Consider the following 20,025-nt stretch of genomic DNA (forward strand, 5'->3'; position numbering starts at 1 on the left):
TTCCTGTGTCAGTCCCAGACACACAGCGCAGTGCTCTTCCTCCCCCGAGACGTATTAAAGCTTCAGACTTCATATCAAGGCCTCTCTCCTAAAACTTCCCTCCAAGGCTTCCCCTCCAGAGTGTTCACCGCGGTGTAATGGATCACTCCGAACAAGCCACAGTCACACAGCCTCTTTTGAACCACGCAGAGCGGACTTTAAGGGGGGATAAAAGGTTATGGAAAGCCTAATGAACAGGTCTAATTTCTGAGGAGGAAATGGATTAATTGCGGCACTTAGCTGGTTAACATGGGGTCTGGGTTTGGAGAAGGGGGGGTTCTGTGGAACAGGCAACTCTGGCATTTCCAACTCCGGGGTTCAAACCTCAAAGTGGAAATAAGATCTCTTAAAAAAATCCTAATGAAAGTATAATGAGTCCATTAATATCCTATATGTGTTTGCTTCCACTGCTATGGCTTGTGGACCGGATGCAAAAACAAAGCTGTGCAGCTTAGTTCCACTTACTGGCTGAACCATCACTGTATATCAAATATAACGATTCTTATGACAAAACCGTCTCACCTCAAGGTCCATTTATTAGCCGTTCTGTGGCTTTTGGTCATATTACACAATCTTTTTTTCAATTTATCAGAAGATAGTTTTGGCTCAGTTATTATGAAAACATAGATTTTCAAATTTTTTCTGAGAACTTTAAAGGGATAGTTTGGGTGTTTTGAAGTGGGGTTGTATGAGGTACTTCTCCATAGTCAGTGTATTACCTACAATAGATGACGGTCGTCACGCCTCCAGCTTAGAAAAGCAGACAGGAGTTACTGCATAGAACCAAACTAATGTACTGCTCTGGACGGGGCCGGCAGCAAAACGGATTTTAGACACCTAAAAGAAATTCTATCAGTTTAATTGTACGCTATATTTAGAATATTTTGCCGGTTTACCTTGCCGTCAGACAGCTATACAGTCTATGTTTCCAACGGGGAACTGAATCTGATATCTATGCATTTGCCAAACCAACCAGACCGTCATCTACTGTAGGTAATACACTGACTATGGATAAGTACCTCATACAACCCCACTTCAGAGCACCCAAACTATCCTTTTAAGCCACCGTGGACATAAAATCATTACAGATTCAAAGTTCTTGACCACGGAAAAATCAGTCGACAAACTGAGGGGAAAAATTGCCAGATTCTTGATATTTTTTGGATGATTTTATGGACCCTAAATTCAGTCCCCATGCAAATTGAGGCATCTTTGGTATTTTTGTAAGCTTTGAAAATGAAACTAATGTAAAATAACACCAACGATATGTCTGTCAGGTCACAGGTCAATCAGGGAGAGTTGAAGAGATCGAAGGAAATATTCACTTTCAACACATTTAAGAAAACAGCGACTGTGCTACTATTTCTAGGCCTGTTTTGTTTGTTTGGTATGTTTTAATTTACACATAAAACTCCACAAAAAGTCATTTTTATTTAATTTCTTACAATGTAGGAGTTGTAGAAGGATGGATTTAGTTTATTGTCCAAGCTGGTCTTAAAATTAAATTTCCCTGTTATGTTTTAGTTTCTTTGTCGTCTATTCCTTTAGCAGATGGTATAATGCAGGAGCTGGTATCACTGTAGAGACTAAATTGCAGGAGCTAACACTGTAGAGACTAAACTGCAGTGACTGATGGAGGTGTGGTCACTGGACTGCTACTGGTGTTTTTAATGGACCTGATCCGAGCAGCGGAGGCTCTGGCGGCCTGCATGTGGCTCAGGGGGGGGGCTGATTTAGATGTAACGGGGGAAAAAAGAGGAAGATGAAGATGTAATTCAGAAGTTTGAGGGTTTGGATTATCCCAATTGGTTATGCAGACATACTCACAGACGCATACACATAAATATACATGCACAAAGATACTTGAGGTACACATGCGACCGCTGCGGGCCACACACTCCTCCGACTCCCCCGCACACATTCATGTCGTTTCAGCAGAGGAGACTGTGGGGAAGATGTTTATTTAGGCCCAAACCAGCCAGCCGGGCAGGCGGGCAGACAGTAGTAGCTGCTGCTGCTGCTGGGTGCCGTTATTCTCCTTTATAGCTCATCCTATAGCTGCAAAAACACACATTTATAATGTGGACAGTGAAGCAAATACACATTTTCTCTGGTATCTATCATGTCACACATATGCAGCTTTGCACACATAGTTGACATATGACACTTTTTTTGGTGCATCTCAAGTTGGTGACTACGATACTATTAAAATGTAGGACAGTTTACTGTAAGTGGGCCCTAAATCCCCTTTTCAAGACCCGAAAAAATTATGTAGATTCAAATATTAAACTACTACAATATCATGCATAGGCATTAATATATGATGTTCATCAGGAAGTATCCTGAAACAAAGGGAAAGCAAAAAAAACAAAAGGATTTGAGGGTTACTCAAATGCCATTTATTGATAAATTAATCTGAATGTGATGATAAAAGTGTTATTTTGTAACTGAATAATTTATCTACTCTTCAGTTTGTCATTTGTGCCGTAATATATATAAAAAACACTTCTACTTTTGGTTTTTAAAGCAAAGACGCACAGTTTCCTCCCTTCTACCAATTGCTGGGTATTCCCTGTGGACTCATTTCTGTATTTCTTGGGAAGCTTCATTTCAGGGTTGTCAGTGCTGCTTGATTTGATCATTTATGACCGATTATCAACTTGTGATTTCATTGTCAACTTGAATAAAGAAGCTTACAGGAAACGATAGTAAAAAAAACATGTCGGGGGCTGGTGTGGCTCATCGTAGTCAATCATTGAACTAGTATATTTGTGCTGTCTTAATGCCAGCCATGTCAATTTTGTTTTCACTGTAATATGTTGAAGCCTTGTTCGCTGAAAAGAAACAAAGAATTCTTTGAGAGTGTTTTCACCTGAGTGCACGGCTAGATTGGGTGTGGTGTCCTACAACAACGGCCAAATCCAATTGTGTAAAGTCGAGTGTCAATCACAGGAAACGGTCCAACTTCACCCTCAAATACTTTGGTGTTAACGTCAGACGATTCTGGCTCTCGTTGCATCATTATAATATGAGTCACCCCACCCATTGGGTGTTTTATTAAGCTCAAACAAACCAAGAACCAGGAAAAGGTGTTTGTCTTTGACCCCGGTGTGATCCGTGGTGCGTCTGATTTTAGTGAGTGGAGAGGAAAGCAGAAAGGAATGAAGTGGCCCCTCTGAACGCTCCCCGGCCTCGTAACACAAACCTGACTCTGCAGAAACAACAGCCGCAGCAGCTGGCACTCTCAGGAACACCGCTGCGAGAAAACACACAGCACGTGACCTCAGCCGACCTGTGTGTGTGTGTGTGTGTGTGTGTGTTGCATTAATAGTGGTAATGGTTGGTTCAGCCGATGCCCATAAAAGGCATTGCGTTTGATTGGTATGGTATAACATCATCTGTAAAGTCTCGTAAGTGGCTGGAAGTTGAACCCACGCAGGGTGTGGTCGCCGGAGCAATACGAGTAACATGAAGGGAGTTTTTTTGGCGGGAACGCACTGTTGCCGTGGTGATTTGCTGATGCGAGGGGTTGTGGGACTGTGCTTTGCCAGCATGTTCAGTCAGCTGGCGTCTGGCGCTGCACCATGTCTGCGTCATTTAGTATCTACTGAATGTTTGGTGCACACAAGCAACATGTAGCACCACGCTTGAATGAAAACTGGTTAAATGGCACCTTAATTCTGATAGTTTCCCCTCCTTCAAACACACTTTGCAACATGCAGTGTGGTCAGACATTACAAATCTAGTTTAATACCCAGCCGATGTGGTCACTGGCCCTGAGGGGAGGTCTGTAAGAAGGTTAATCAGATTAAAATGCATCTTGAACAAGGTGTTAAATTCCCCTTTTTAAGTCCTCACAGCTCCACTGACTTTTCCTTTTTCTGCTTTCTTTTCTTTCCCATCCACATTTGGCTTTTCCACTATGTTGTCCATTTCCTTGTTTATATGTCACCCTCACAACCTGCTAACCCTCTGTCTTTCATCTCATCTGTCTTCCTTGTTTTTCTTCTGTCTCCATTCTGTCCAGCATTTCCGACCCCGCAGACGGCGATAGCCTCCAGGTTAGAGCCGGAAGTTGACTGGTTCATGTCCCCGACTATCTGAGCGATGTCATTGGGAGTGATTGAGTTATGCAGATACTACTTTCATAGTGCCTTTGAGCAATCGACTGAACTGCCAATAGCTTCCCAAGTTGCTCAGTGCCACTCGCATAGTGGATGTAACACAACCTATAGGCTGTTACTGTTACCAAAATACTAGGGCTTCCCTCTCTTAGTCGATTAGTCCGTCGTTTTGGTCTTAAGTCGACTAAGATTTCTTGAGTTAATTACTCGTTTTTTATGCTTTTTTTCATTCTGAATGACGTATTTCCAAGAAACTTATGAGCACATCTCTGGTAAACAAGAGTTAAAGTGGTGCTTTTGTGTGATTCTTTGTGGAGAAACTCAGTTTTACAGATCTGTCGATTAAATCAACTAATCGATTAGTCGACTCAGAATTTCTTTGGTCGAGGACAACCCTACAAAATACATCATTCTGTTACTTGCATTAGAATCTAATCCTTAAACGTTGTTTTATTTGATATAATAAAATGCAACTTAATCTAAATCTGTTCAAAGAAAAAGTTTATTACTCAATTAATTACTTAGAAATAAAGACTGCAATTTATCAAATGCAAGAAAAAAAATAGAAAAAGTTTGAATAAGATTATTTTCATTAAAAACAAGTTGAGTAATATAAACCATGAATAAACAGGACTGATTGTATTTTGTGGTGTGGTGCTTATGAAGTGTTTATAATTTGTACCTGTAAATCATTCAGGCAAAAGAAACTTAAGCCAAACTAAATGACTGATTGCCACTTCTCAATAAAATTGCTAAATCACATTCAAGAGATTTGTTGTAACTCCTTACTTGGACACTTGATTCTTAGTGTAAAAAAAACTTCCACAAAGCTCGCAGCAGTATCCGACTAATGTGAGTCATTTTCCTTTTCCCCTTGATCCACTTTTTGTTGTGGCTTTGTACCAAAACTTTAAAAAGTCCCTTTAATGAAAATAGAAAAACTAGACAGTGTATCAGCCAGACGCTTTGATTCCACTATCTACAGACTGCTTGGTAAACATGAGGAGAGCTGTACTGATACAGACAGATAACACAGGTGACTGCTGCTGAGTGATACTGTAGGATGAGAGCCAACTTTAGTACACACTGAGTCTGATTAACTCAATTCTAACCTTTGAGGTGTTCAACAGGCTCATCAGCTCTGTTGGCTAATGTCAACACAATGTGCATCATCATCATCACCTGCAACACAAGATAAACATGCAGTGTTAACACTCTATGATAGTTTGTATTTGGTAGATTCACTGCTTCAATCAATGAGGTCCAGTGTTGCAGTGCATTTACTCACGTACACATTTGAGATACTTGTACTTTATTTGAGTGTTTCCATTTCATGCTACTTTATACTTTTATTCCTCTACAATTCAGAGGGATTTTACTCCACTACATTGATTTAACTTTTCTAGTTATGTTACAAAATAAAAGTATATACAAAACATGATTACCTGATGAATAAAATATGATGCATGTTATATAAAATAGTTAAAATTAGCTCCACCTGTACCAACTACGACAGTGACATGCTACTTAAACATGTAAGGGATAATGTACCGCAAGCTGGTCATTACTTACTTAAGAAATCAATAATTTGACACAAAAACGGTCCGCCAGAGTCCGACATCAGAACCGCGTCTACGGTAGACTATAAAGAAATAACAGACGTGATTGAACAATCTGAATCGAGTATTCAACGAAGCCGTGTAATAATTATGTATAAGTACTGATAATACAATAATATGATAGTATAATACTCAAAGGGGCTTTTTTCTGCATTTTGAGTACTTTTACTATACAGTTTGCAAATATTACTTTTCAATGGAGGACTTTTCTTGTTATGGAGATGACTCAACTGAGATATGACTCAAGTAAAGAATACTAAGTTTGCTTATTAAGTGTCTTTGGCTCCCTGAATGATACATTTTTATAGATTAAACTACAGTGCAAAATCTCAACCAACAGTTTTATTAAAATACTTGCTTATGTGTCAATAATAATATTCTAATCTTCTACATACTGTATAACAGTGCAACACTCTCAAAGGGGCTACTCTGCCCAGCGAGTACTTTTACTTTTGATACTTTGAGTACAGTTTGTTGATAATTGATTTCAATGCAGGACCTTTAATTGTAACAGAGTACTCAAGTACTCAAGTAAAAGATCTTCTTCCATGACTGCCTGTAGTATTAGCTTAGTTTAAGATCCACAAGTAGATTGTGAAATGTCTACTTGTTTATGATCAGAAGCTGTTTTTATTCTATGGTGGATGTATTTATTATAGTTCTTGCTAAGTGTGTTATCACTGGCATTATGTGGAGATTGGTACTTTTGAGCTAATTATTGATTATTGGATTTTCTTTTTGCAGATTTGCTGAAATGCTCACTTGTTAGATTTAATTTCCTACGTCACGGTCTCATGACATTGCAGACAATCAATGTCTATCAGGCTCAGTGCTGACCACTCAGTCCTACCTGGCCTCTGAGGCTCTTCTAGTGAGGCTGCATGTCTCATTAGCTCTGGTCTGCATGTGAGCGGGAAAGAGAGCGAGAGGGCCTCTCTGATGATCATTTTGGGGTCTGTCGCTCTGCTGCCGCTAGTCAAAGCCACTTATGTCGCTGTAACCGTTCCAGCCCCCAACATAGCAGGCGCTTTCCAGAGCGGAGGAATGTTCTCCGTTTGGCTTTAGGCTGTTTGTCTGCTTTACAAACGTCGGATAATAGGAGCATGCAGTCAAGTTCACATCCACACAGTCACATGTTTGCACACAAACACGTGTATACACATGTACAAACATACCTACAAACATAAATAGATTATACAGTACATGCACAAACACTGTACACACAAACACAAACATCCCCCCTGTCCTGTCCTGTGGGTTTTATTTTTTGCTTGGCCTGTTTTCCCAAATGAGCAACTGCTTCTTTGTTGGGCTGGAAACTGCAAAATAAGCAAAGCTCTGGACGAGAACTCGCTGCCAACTTTGTCGGCTTCACAAAGTCGTAAACTGTGTGTACACTACTGTTTTCATGTCACTCTGCGCTCACGGCGAAAACTACTCGCTCCACTCTTTTTGTGATCCATCGTTCTTGTTTTCGTTTGTATGTAGAGTGTGTTGAATGGGAGAAGGGGGGGGGGGGCAGGCTAATGCTTTCCAGTCTGTGGCTGGTTTCAGTTTTCCTCCTGCGGTGGATGAGGACCGAGGGAGAGGAAGGGAGAGGGGGGAATTAGTGGAGGGGCAGTCTAGGGGGTGGGAACCAGGGGGAGAAATTCCCAGGGCATCTTAAGCTAGAATTATAGTTCTGCAGGATCCATTTAAATGTCTCTGTGGATACAAGCAGAGAACATTTTAAATGTCTCCGAGAACAGTGTTCTGCGTAACTACAGGCCTCATGAGGCTCGTGAAGGAGTCAATGCGTACACCTCACAAATCTTTCTGTTTCAGCTTTATTTACAATGACGTGTCATGAATAACAACAGTGGCCAGGGGGGATGTCTTCATATCGAAAACATAATGAAGAGCATCTCATTGTAAACAGCTTTATTGTTGTTTCAAGAGGGGACTATGTCAATGAACCATCTGGTAATCATTAATAAGTAATATAATTGTATTAATTTGTATATTTTCTCACTAGTATCACTATTCAGCAATGTTTTCAAGAGTGGATCCCTGTTTTGTTTGCATCACATGCACACACACAAGGATGCATGTGGCAACGCAATACACATTCCTGCTGGCGGTTTCACGCTGTTCCATCAATTTACACCAGTTTACAGCCAAATAGTGCCAAGAAACATATCAATCTGCCATGAAAGTTATGGAAGAAAACGACTGCAAGCAAATGAGGATTTAAACAACGCAAGATTTAAGATGTTTAAGAAATCAGCTTTAAAAATGTTTTATTGGAAAGGAACAGGTGCGAAAACACTGGATGTAAATATTTTTTTTTATAAACGTTTGTTTACAAAATAACTCCACAGCATACTTTTTGATTAAAACATTTCATTTTACTTATTTCTATCAAATTTGTAGGGAACAAAAAGCGCATTTTCGCATAAATCAAAGGTACTAAATGCAAGATTGGGAGCATTTCTATTGCCTCTGCACAGCTCTCAACATGGCTACGGCTGAGCCTGTGGCTAGCAGCTAACGGTGATAACAACACTAACAATGAAAACGACGACAACAGTGCTAACTGGCTGGGTGCTATGCAGTCGGGACGTTGTTATCAGCTGTAACCGCCATATGAGAGCAGTACAGAGTGGTGGCCATGTTCTAGCCAGTGGGGCACGTGCAATAACATGCACTAAAGGCACGCTCGGCCAGCCCGGCGATGTCAACAAAACACAGAGAAGCTCGGATTACAACACACACACGGAGAGCGACTTCATTCTCTGCTCAGGTAGACATTACTACTCTATATCTTTACATAAACAATACTTGGATATCATCCATAGCACCTTTAAAGTCAGAGACCATGTTATCATGTACACATCTCCTAATGTCTTTCCATAAAAGTTATGAATGAGCACAATGGCAAAAGGAATGTAAACGCTTCCCAAATCTCAACAAGCGTCCAACAAACTGGTTGGTTGATCCAACTTGCTGTCAGGAAAAACGAAGCGGAAAACCACATTTGCGTTATACGGTTAAATTCTCCATCGTGGGATATGTCAATATTGATATACTGTGTGTTACGATATAGAACATTTTCTGGTAAATCAATCAAGAAAAAATGTGTGGACAGAACACCCGACGAATCAATACACTTCTCTATAAAAACCCAACACGGCAATAAAGCAGTCCTGCCCATTGATTTGCCACACTGCCCGCTAACTTAACCACATATTAAAGGGACTGATGTCATGTTATAAACTGTATGGAAACAGATTTATATTGTCATTGGTCATACTGCCTAACCTTACCATGCCTTACATGCAGCCATGCAGAAGCAGCATGTTCTAGCTCTCACACACACCACAGTCCCAGACCTCCAATCTGAGCTGAATGAAATTCTCAGGTCATTTCCTGGAGCTGCACTCTGACTTTTTTCATCCCTCTCTCTCTCTCTCTCTCTCTCTCTCTCTCTCTCACACTCATGCATGCACTCACAGCCCCCTCCTCCTCTTTCCCCTGCTCCTTCCCTCCCCTTTCTACCTCTCTGTGACTGCTCACTCACACAGCAGTGGGCTGTGTAGGTGGACACCACCGTCCCTCTCTCTCTCTCTCTCTCTCTCTCTTTCTCCCTCACCACCTCATTCTCTCTCCCTCGCTCTCTCCTGCTGTCACATTCCAGTCGTCTAAAGCCGGGTTCAACTTTCTCTCTCTCTCTCCCTGAGAGCAGGAAGGAAGGAAGGGAAAACTAAAAGAGGAGAAGCATTATTCTCTCTGGATGAGAAGAAGAAAAGAAGAGGAAACTCTCTTCATACTCCATTTGGCTTAAAAAGAGGGGAGTCACTTTTAGGGAGCATACCTTCTTAAAGGGGCTATCCTTTTTATTTTTTTTTACTCCCTCCCTTCTTCTGTTTTTTCCTTTTTTGGGCCGTGCTCTCTCATTCTGGTCGGACCCACGGTGGACTATTCACGTGAGCGCTTGTTTTTACGGCGAAGCTAGTCCCAGCTCTCGTGGCGGGACTCAGAGGAGGAGGAGGAGGCAGAGTTTGACAAGACAAACACACGCTCGGAGAGAACGTTTCTGCTTGGACCCTCGGAGGATTTTCCATTCAGCAATGCGTGTGTAAGTGTCACCTCATCTTCTGTCTGAGCAGGCTTTTTAAATCTCCCTGCTGTAGTCTGCCTCTTGGTTTCTGTGCTGCTGAAGACTTTTTGAGTTATTTGAGAAGTGGGAGCATCCCTCTTGTTTATCCGCCTTAAGCTTTAAACTTTTAATGTTTAAAAGTCTTTTTTCTGCATATTTAATCTGTCATCACACTCTGTTTTTGCTCGTTGGAGAGTTTAAATGCCTCACCTTGCGTTGCCCTCAGGAATGTCCTCCTTGTTGTTTTTAGCTCTCGCTGTTGAGGATGTGAGAACGGGTAAATTGGTGTGTGTGTGTGTGTGTGTGTGTGTGTGTGTGTGTTAATTATTTGGGAGATGGTGAAACATGAGGAAACAAACGCTCAGAAGCTGAGATTAGTCTCTGACAGGGAAGTGTAGTTTCACGTGTGGACAGACGAGGTAACAACAGTGTGAGATCACTTAGATACAGACAACACACAGCACACACACACATGACCAGACCGATACCTGACAACACCCCGCTCAGTGTTGGTACCTTTAACAGGAGCAGTGAAACTCATTTTTTCATGCATCCTCCTCTGTGTGTGTTTCCATAGATTGTGTGCTGGTAGAGAACAGGCTCTGCTGGCAGGAGTTTGACTTCACTGTAATTAACCACTGGGTGCATAATACAGTAAAACCAACAGGGGCAGCGAGTCGTTCACACAATGCAAATACTGGTGCTGACTCAGAGCAGGCAGCAGGGCTGAGGTCACTGGAAAGATGTCATCTAACTCCTCTCATTATCAGTTCATCTGCTGATTATTTCCTTGATTTAATCGATGAACTCATTTGTGTCCAAAGATTATATTTAGTATTAGGGAAGGAAAAATGCCACAACATTTATTCAAATTTTCTTGAAATTTGGTAAAGTATCTAACAGTACAGCTTTTATTATTAGTCAAAATCAGGATTTTTGAGAAATAAGGAAAAATGCTACCATTGTGTTTATTAATTGGTTTCATTATAAAATATTTTTGTGCACTGGATGTGTATATCTTTGATATTCAACTTGTTATGAGTTGATAGATACCAAATACTTGATTGTGCTTCTTGTAGTTTCTGAGATACAGCCATTTTCTTATCATACTATACAGTATCTAGTCTTTGGGCACATAGGACTACTGTGTTTTCCTATAACATAATGGAGTCTATTGCAAAAACAGTAGTCCCATCATCATGTGCCCAAATACTAAATATAGTATGATAATATAAACTCACTTTCCAGCCATACTGTTTGACTGATTTTGAAAATGTCTTAACATTTGTGCTTAGGCAAGCCCAGAGAACACTTCCACTAAATGAAAAAAAAAAATTCAGTTGTGGGCACAAATGGGTTAATCGTTTGGTTTATGAAATGTCAAAAAATAACAAAAGATTGTCGATTTACAGAGCCTGAGGTGACGTCTTCAGATCTCTTGTTTTGTCCGACCAGCACTCCAAAACCCAAAGATATTCACTTAATGATGATATAAAACAGAGATCATTTGATTTGCCTTTTGCTTAAAAAACAGCTGAAACAATTAATCAATTATCAAAATAGTTTCCCATTCCTTTTTCTGCTGATTGACTAATCAATGTATCAACTAATCGTTTGCATAATGCTGCATTTCTGGTCTTATTGGTCTGAGAATATTTGGTATCGCTGGGTGATATGATGAAATCTACATCACAATAAAGTGTCACATTTAGGGATAATGCCTGACGAGGTGTCCATTATCAGGACTTAAGGGACGACGTGGAGGCCAGAACCTTATGGGATGGTAATGATTGTTCCAGGTATTAGCAAACCCTCAGGGTTACCATGGAAACGGAGTGAATGCATTGTGAAAACTTAAAATTTTGGTTGCTTGAAATGATGATGAAAATATACAGTAAATGGTTTTAATCTTTTTTTTTTTGGCAAGGAGCCATGGTATAAGCAGGATTATGCCCTTCGAGGTGTCCATTATCAGGAATTAATGGACACCCTGCAGCCAATCAGAATCGAGCATTCACCCAGACCATGGTATAACTATTTTTAATACATCTGTGCCGATGATATCTTGTTTCTTACGCTGTCTTGCTATTTATATATGTGTCTGGATTAATTACTGTACTGCTAGTTAAATATTCTGGACTTCTGGACTAGACATTAGGTGGATTGGTTTGTTGATCAGCTCTCAGTTTAGTTACATGGGATTCAGATGGTTAACTGTATTTACTATAAAATTGAAAAGTAATGAGAAAATGTAGGTCATAAAAGATTCACAAGAGATTCTGTAATTCAATCAATTCGGCATATAATATGTAAACTGAGTTAAACCGTGATAATCAGCCTCATCATCTCAGTGTAGCGCAGCAGATGGATTCCTTTCATCTGATGCTGAACTGAGATCACGTTCAGTGTTTAATCCACATGCACAGTTTTAGCAACAGTCTCCCACAATTCAACACGTGTTTTTCCACAGAAGCCTGCCCGGCGCTCAACACGACTGCAGGCTTAACTCCCGGCGGTGCGTGCTCGCCACCTTTAACACACGTCACCCCTCGTAAACAGGCCGGAGAAAGGCAGCGAGCCGATTACACCAGACAATGGCGCAGTCAGTTCCTGGGCTCCAAAATGACTAAATTGCTTAGATGGCTTCCAAATGGTATGTGTGTGTGTGTGTGTGTGTGTGTGTGTGTGTGTGTGTGTGTGTGTGTGTGTGTGTGTGTGTGTGTGTTGTGAACATCTGTATACAGTAGGTCCTGCCTCCTGTAAGTGTGTGAGCCTGGTAGTGTGTGTGTGCATCCACACCTACCGCTCCCCGTCAGCCAGGTTTCCCTCTAATTGACACGTTGCCGTTCCGCTGTAGCGCCAGCTTGCAGTGCCGGCCCGGTCCCTCCCAAACCACAAGGGACTCTTTGTTTGTAATTTATGAATTAGTGTGTGGTTGGGGTTACGAGAAGAGAGGGCGGGCCAGAGGCTGACGGCACAGGAACAGGAACCAGCGCTCATTTTGATTAGCTGGATATTAACTCGCTTCTTGTTTGTTATTCCGGATTAACAGTCTGGATGTCCTCTGGAGATGGAGGCAGAGATTGAGATGATTAATGGGGAGGATGAATGGGCGTCACAGAGATGTGACTTCATGTTTGACAATGCTGTGATAATCTGTGTAAATCTGTGTCCGGCCATCAGATAACCGCTCAGTTGTGAAAACAGAAAGTCAGACCTTCTCGCTCTCTCTTCCTTCATCTTTATAACTTCGCTTCATATACCCCCCTGCTCGGAGCGTTCTCTCCGCCATCCATTGGCTTCCCTTTTGCTCTTTTTCATCAAGTGGTTTTATTTACTTTGTCTAGTCTGAATGGAACCTGGCGCTGTACTGAGCTTTGGCCTGGGTCTCTCGCAGAAAAGCAAAGCCCTCTTTCCTTTCCAGCCCCCGTCTTTTTTTTCTCTCTACCCTTGATTTGATTTTTATCCTTTTCTTCTCTGTTCTCTGTTTTTGAAACTCAGCATGCATTCCTAATGGCTTCAACTCTCCTACAGGGGTGTTTTCTTTTTTCCTTCCTTCCTACTGCCCTTCCTTCCCTCCTTCATTTCTTCCTTCCTTCTAGAACAAGTCTTTCCCTAAAAACTACAAGTCATTTTGAAGTGCATGGGGAGGCGAGGGAGTCTCTTGATAGCCAAAGCAGATGTGTACCCCCCCAAAATAACTTCCTGGCATTCTTCAGCACCAATATGCAGCTGCTTGCAGGGGGTGCTGGGGGTCTCCTGTCCCCCATATCTCACCCTATACTCACCCCCACCTCAGTAATACCTATACATCCTATACCATTATCTGTAAGGCTTTGGCCCCAGCTCCCTCCTCTCTTCTAGTGTCTCTACTCCGCAGAGACCCCCAGTCCACCACAATTTTTCTGTTAACAAGCTGACTTTACAGACCATAGTTCTGCTTCCAAAGGGTAGAGTCCTTTACTTTATAGTCCAACTACAAGATTTCCTTTCCTTTTGGGCCAAAGTCTTTTTGCAAACAGTCTTCTCCTGGAGGAGCAGCGCTTTATCACTCCTCTGATGTCTGTGTTATTGGCCGGACTGGTCCTGTATGGAGGGATTTGAGGAGCCTCATAGCTGTGGGGAGTCATTTGTCTCCCAGTGAGATTGTGGGGGTAAGTCCCCCAGATCATTGGATCCTGCTAGATTTAAAAGGTCAGTGAGGTGAGAGAGGGGAAAAAACGGTCGAGGGTTGTGCAACATGGCAGTGCGCACAGATATGAACACCTGAGGATCCAAAACACTCATAAGTTAAGATACAACAGAGAAACAAAGCAGGATAATCATTTATTCCCATTACCACATTTCTTACATTGTTGTGGAGTGGATTTTAAAGCCCCCCCGACCTCCGAAAGATTGATTGCGTTAATGCGTTATCGCTTTAACTTTGACAGCCCTATGTTAAGACATGTCTGAAGGGGATCTTTAAAATGCAGTGTATATATATCTTCCTTAGTTATACAGCTTTGCATTGATAATAATCATATACAAAAGATCAGTAGCTGCAGTTATCCAGAAAGCATGTGTATGTCCAGCTCATGCTCAAGTCTGGGAGATGTGGACATAATGCCAGAGAAACTCTTGAATGGCTTTATTCAGCCGGCTTTCTGCCTTTTTAGTTGCCCTTTAGCACCCAGGAAAATTAATTTTCTCCATGGCACCCTGGTCAGGGTGAAGGACGCTGCTCCTCTGTGTGTGTGTGTGTGTGTGTGTGTGTGAGTGTGTGTGTGTGTGTGTGTGTGTGTGTGTGTGTGCATTTTTTCATGGATGTGCTGGCCTTAGAAGAACCTTCACAGTAGTCCAGTTAATTAAACCAGAGCATTACACCATGAGGAGAGCAGAAAAGGCCAGTGTTGAGGTGCATACCGACTCTATGTGCTCATGTCAGTGTTTCGCCAAAGGTGTGTTTGTTTGCTCACTTGCCTGTCCGGCCAGGTTTGTGTGTACCAGATGTGGGTCAGAAAGATGGATGGTGTTTGTCTCCGCAATGTATACTGGAAGTTGCGACAGTTTGAAAGTCAGTGAAGGGGTGAACTTTTCTCTGACTGCTGCAGCAACTACACTGCACACATGAAGACAAACAGGATTGTTCAGAGTCTTTATAATCCCGTATTTCTCCAAAACAAAATGTGTGAAGTAAGCCAAGAAAATAAGACTCTAAGACTAAATCCCTCAAGATGTATTTTTTGCCATTCAGTGATTTCCTGTGTGAGTATGTGTTGGTTCTTTCCAGCCACATATTACTGTTGGATTTGGTGGAAGTAAGTAATGCTGCTGTTCTGCTCATAGGGGACTGGCATGGAGTAGCATGTGGTGTGTTTTTACAGCCCTCTCTTCGCCTTCCCCTTTCCCCCCCGCCCCCCTCGGCTCACCCTGCCTCACTCCCATTAAACTCAATTTGTTCTGAGAGGCAAGGATCGCTCTGGGTCCAGAAACATGTGCTGCCCGGGCTGAAGACGGCAGAGCGGCTTGATTTAGAGGAGGATTTAGTGGCATGGTGGGAAAAAGAAAGAAATTTTGGCTCAGAGAGGGAGATATAAATGGGTAAGAGAGAGGGAGAGACTTTCATAACGTTCATTTTTAGTAGTTAATCATCAGCGTATAGTTTGAATGTATGAACTGTTGTTGGCATGCTCTGGCCAACAACGTACAGTGCTTTTTACGACCTAATTGAATTGAGAGAGAGACAAAGGCAGACAGTGAGAGGAGGAGAGACAGAGCACTCCTTTCATATCAACAAAGTGTTTTATGTTTTGGCTTGGTCGGCTTCTTATTAGAAGTCTGGAGACTTTCAAAAAGCCCAAACACTCCTCAACAATCTACCGAGACTTCCAATAAAGGTTGAGATGTTATGCAGCAGGATTACAGGGTGCCAATTTAATGAAGACTCAAAGTCCCAATGAAGAGACTTTCTATCTAAACATGTGTTTTAAGGAGGTTTCAATATACAGTAAACATGTGTTTTGGGTTGCGTCGCCTTAGTAATTTTATCGCCGCTGTATTTCAGGTTTTAGAAATTAGCAGACGTGCTTAATGATGTCTGTAGTTTTTACAGCCCAGGGTTTTTGAATGAAGCATTAAATGACTAGCTGCAGATGTTAGGCAGGTTTTCAGATGTCTGCTGGTCGAAGGAAGAACATCTGCTGTGAAGTAAATTTGTGTAAGTGATATCTAATAAAGCACTAACTTTTTAGGGCTGAGTTTTATCCCATAGCTGTCTCAACTTCAAGATGTGTAGGCAATATTTAGCCAACGAATAGCTACTGATGCTGGAATAGAAAACAGTTTGGAGGTGGTTTACTCATACAGGATGACGTATTCTTGGTTTAGGTGACTCTAACTGAGCTCTGGTATAATAATATTTTATATACAGTATATTTCTGTAAAGAAAAGATTGCATCTGTTCAATCTGAACTTGACGGGAAAGCTTTGATATTCATAATGCATTAGTAAATCTTAAAAATCAAACATTTCTGTGCTTATTTGATCTTAAAGAGAGATTAAAATCCTCCACTTGGAGTTTAGTCGCATTATATGCTCAAAAATCAAGCAGAGGAGCTTGACATCAGTCAAATTAATCGATTACCTCGAATCTTTTAGAGTTCCTGCTGACTTTTCGAGACTTTTTGGCCATCAGATGATCTGACAAGGTCGTGGCATGAGAAGCTCCACAACGATACAAATCTGAGATTAGAGATAAACACAGGACACAGAGCTCAAGTAAACATGTGATGTATCGCAACCTCAAATGGCCAGGGTCAGTCCACCTATCAATGCGTTCTCTGTGGAGGGCCGTCGGCCTTACTCAAGACAATATTGATCTGTGATTGCTGCCTTCAGGGTCAAAGGTTATCTGTCATCAGCAGCTGAAGGGTCGGTGCTGTGTACCTGGCAAAGGTCAGGAGGTCGTTTCAGAGGAAGTAAACTTCACAGGTCATCTGTTGAATGTGTCTGGTGTCGTTCAGGTGTCACTGATCTGAACTGTTCTTTATTGATGGGTAAAAATTGGATCAATTTGAATAGTTTTGGCCATTATTTCTATCTTCTATAACATTGTACTCACCATGTTAATCGCTGAGATCGGGGAATGCAACAAGAAGAAACAGGAAACACGAGTAGTCAGATAATCAGACAGGTTAGCCAAACTTAGTTGGAAGAGGAAAAAAGCAGCCTAACATTTTCAGCCAAACTAAATATCCATCAGTGTGCACACACAGTTTTCCTCTGCACAGGGGGATTATTTCTTTCAGTACGGTTTACTTCCAAATAAAGTGGTTTATATAATCTGGCAAAAGCTTGTTTAAAACCTGACAGATCATCTGACTGCTCATGTTTCTTGACTTGTTTCTAGCAGTGTTCACCATGTTCTGAATTCTCAATTAACTTGGAGAGTAAAATGTTATCATAACCGACAGCTACGAAAATGAGACCTCATGGTAATAAATTGAAAACATTGAAAAAGATTGGAAACAGATAGCATGGTCTTTCGATTGTTCAAAAATACAACAAAAACACATGCGCATTGTATTTTTTTAATTTTAGACAGAGCCAGGCTAGCCGTTTCCAGTCTTTATGCTAACCTAATGGCCTCCTGGTTGTAGTTTAGTTTACAGAAATGAGAGTGGTATCGATCTTCTCATCTAGCTCTCTACAAGAAAGCAGTATGCGCATTTCCCAAAATATCAATATTCCATTAACTTTAAAGAGGACCTATTATGCTTTTGTGCTTTTTTCCCATTTCCTTTAGTTTGTTATATAGTTTTTTGTGCATGTAAAAGGTCTGCAAAGTTACAAAGTCCACGCCAAAGTGAGTTACTCTCCCCCACAGAAACACTGCTCCTGAACTGCCTGAAATGCATTGCTTGAATTCCTGCCTTTTCTTCCATAACGTGGTGATGTCACCAAGTAACACATTTACATAATACCTGTCTAGCGGCTAGTTTGGCATGCCAGTTAGAGCGGAGCTGGAGCGGAGTCCAAAGAGTTTGGTTCAGTTGACCAATCACAACAGTGGGCCAGCTGACCAATCAGAGCAGACTGGGCTTTTCAGTGGGGGAGGGGCTCAATCAGAGCATTTCAGACAGAGGGTGAATAGAGGTGCTGCAGCAATAAAGCTTTTTTTTAACATTAAAGCATGTAAACATGTTCTAGTAGAAACCCAAAATACAAGTATGCACCCAAAAATAAGCATAATCGGTCCTCTTTAAACATTTTGTCATGACATATGTCACCTATTCTCTCAAATAGATACCGTAAATGTAGCACTTATTTGTAGTGTTAATGTTGAACGCAGCACTTAAGGTTTAGATATATATCCTCTCCCATTGGGATGTGTCCTAAATAGCCTGCAGGCTGTGAGCCCCAGCCTAGCCCGGTACAGTAGAGCCACGCTGGGCTGTTATTTAAAAATCTCCCAGAGAACTCCATCACTCTGATCTCGAGCCAGAGCCCGCTGATCTAGCCTCCAAACACCACCGCGGCCTCACTCTTCCTTTCCCCTTCTAACGGAGGATGGAGGGATGATGGAGGGAGGAAAAAAAGGGAGGGAAGCATTCTCTCTGGCCTTCTTTGGCATGCTTTTTTCTTTCTTTTCTTTTTTTACCCAGCAGGCCATCTGTTTCCTGTCTGCAACATGACACCAGCGCCCGATTGGGTTCTGCTACTCTTGAGGTGTGTGTGTGTGTGTGTGTGTGTGTGTGTGTGTGTGTGTGTGTGTGTGTGTGTGTGTGTGTGTGTGTGTGTGTGCTATTGGAGGCTTTATGATTAGCTGCTATCCTAATACAGCTAGTCATTTACGTTGGTACAAAGTGGCCCATGTGCTCTCATGTGATTCAAGTGTGATATAGTAGACATGCTTCGCCCAAAGTGTGTGGGAACCTGTGACTTGAGTGTATAATTGATTCATATTGAGTGTTCTCTGTGGCTGCCGGTAATGCATTATTTTCTCTGCCATCTAGAGTCTTTTTCACACTTATTTGTATAGAACAGTGTGAAATAATGTGTACTCTAATCAGGTATATAGCATGGTAATAGTCTGACCACTGTTAGGTTAGGCTTGTGTACGCTTGAAGGGGGCAGTCTCTGTTTGGAGCTTGGCTTTTCTCCACTAATAACAGTAATAGAGCCGACTGGATGAACCTGGATAATCCCCACTCTCTTCTTTCACTTGCTCTCTATGACAATGAAGGAGGGAATGTGAAAGTCTATTGAGCATTCAGCTTCACTCTCAATTCAGTTACTGTTTAAGCTGGCATCTTGGCATTACGGCTCAACCAAACAAACGAGAAAACTTAGACTGTCCTGTCCAATCAGCCAAAAGTAGCCTCAGTCTGCGTCTTTCACTTTTTCACTCTCCCCTGTCTAACCCTGTCAGATGGAGATTTTCCACCCGTAGGCCCACACTGAAAAGCTGGACGTCTCTCTCTCTCTCTCTCTCTCTCTGCCAGTGTGTTTGTTTTTAATCGACGTTCATAATGACGTACGTCAGCTAAAGGGAAGCCAGACCTCCAAGTTGTATTTGTTTAGCGAGCCCGCTGTGGATACAGGCCTCCGCAGCCAAACCAGACAGATTTTGGGATGCTACTTTTTTTTTTGCAATCCCAAATTTTTGGTAGCTTGCTGATGTCAGCAAACACACATCAGAGCTCTGATGGTGTCTGTGCCAGATTCACTGTAGTTTAGAGTACATAGAAATACCAACCCATGAAGTGCGAGAAAGGTTGATTTCCAGTGGATTGAGCTGCTAAATTTGAACAATGGAGCTCTGTTAGCATGGAAAACTGCTCTCTAAGATGTGGTGATTATGGATGAATAAATGAAACAGTAGTTTAACAACAGAAATTGAGCCACAGAGAGAAACAGTAGTGATGTCAGAACAAAGGTTGCAATAACTGCATGTGATTTCTCGCGTGATAAAACTACAAAGAGTTAAAAAGTTCCCCTAACATTAGAAATATTACAGACAACCACATGCTCTATGTTTTGATCACAAGATTTCTACTCCCTCATTTGCCTAATAAAACTCCTGTCAGTGTTAATATGACAGTTGCCCTATAAAGGTCATGAA

The 20,025-nt window shown here is 41.6% G+C and overlaps 1 protein-coding gene across 2 annotated transcripts in view; it reads left to right on the forward strand.

The window, feature by feature from the left end:
• The window catches only part of eva1aa (eva-1 homolog A, regulator of programmed cell death a), an 86,521-nt gene that overhangs the window by 44,331 nt on the left and 22,165 nt on the right, over positions 1-20,025 (forward strand). Inside the window, exon 1 of one of the 2 annotated variants that reach the window (XM_074615166.1) lies at positions 9,333-9,899. The exons of the other annotated variant lie outside the window; for it this stretch is intronic. The gene's annotated coding sequence lies outside the window, so the exon portion shown is untranslated. Of the gene's footprint in view, positions 1-9,332; positions 9,900-20,025 lie in introns of those variants that run through there. 2 annotated transcript variants of the gene reach the window in all.

This window comes from Sebastes fasciatus, chromosome 18, assembly GCF_043250625.1.
Source record: "Sebastes fasciatus isolate fSebFas1 chromosome 18, fSebFas1.pri, whole genome shotgun sequence".
In the NCBI taxonomy this organism is placed as follows: Eukaryota; Metazoa; Chordata; class Actinopteri; order Perciformes; family Sebastidae; genus Sebastes; species Sebastes fasciatus.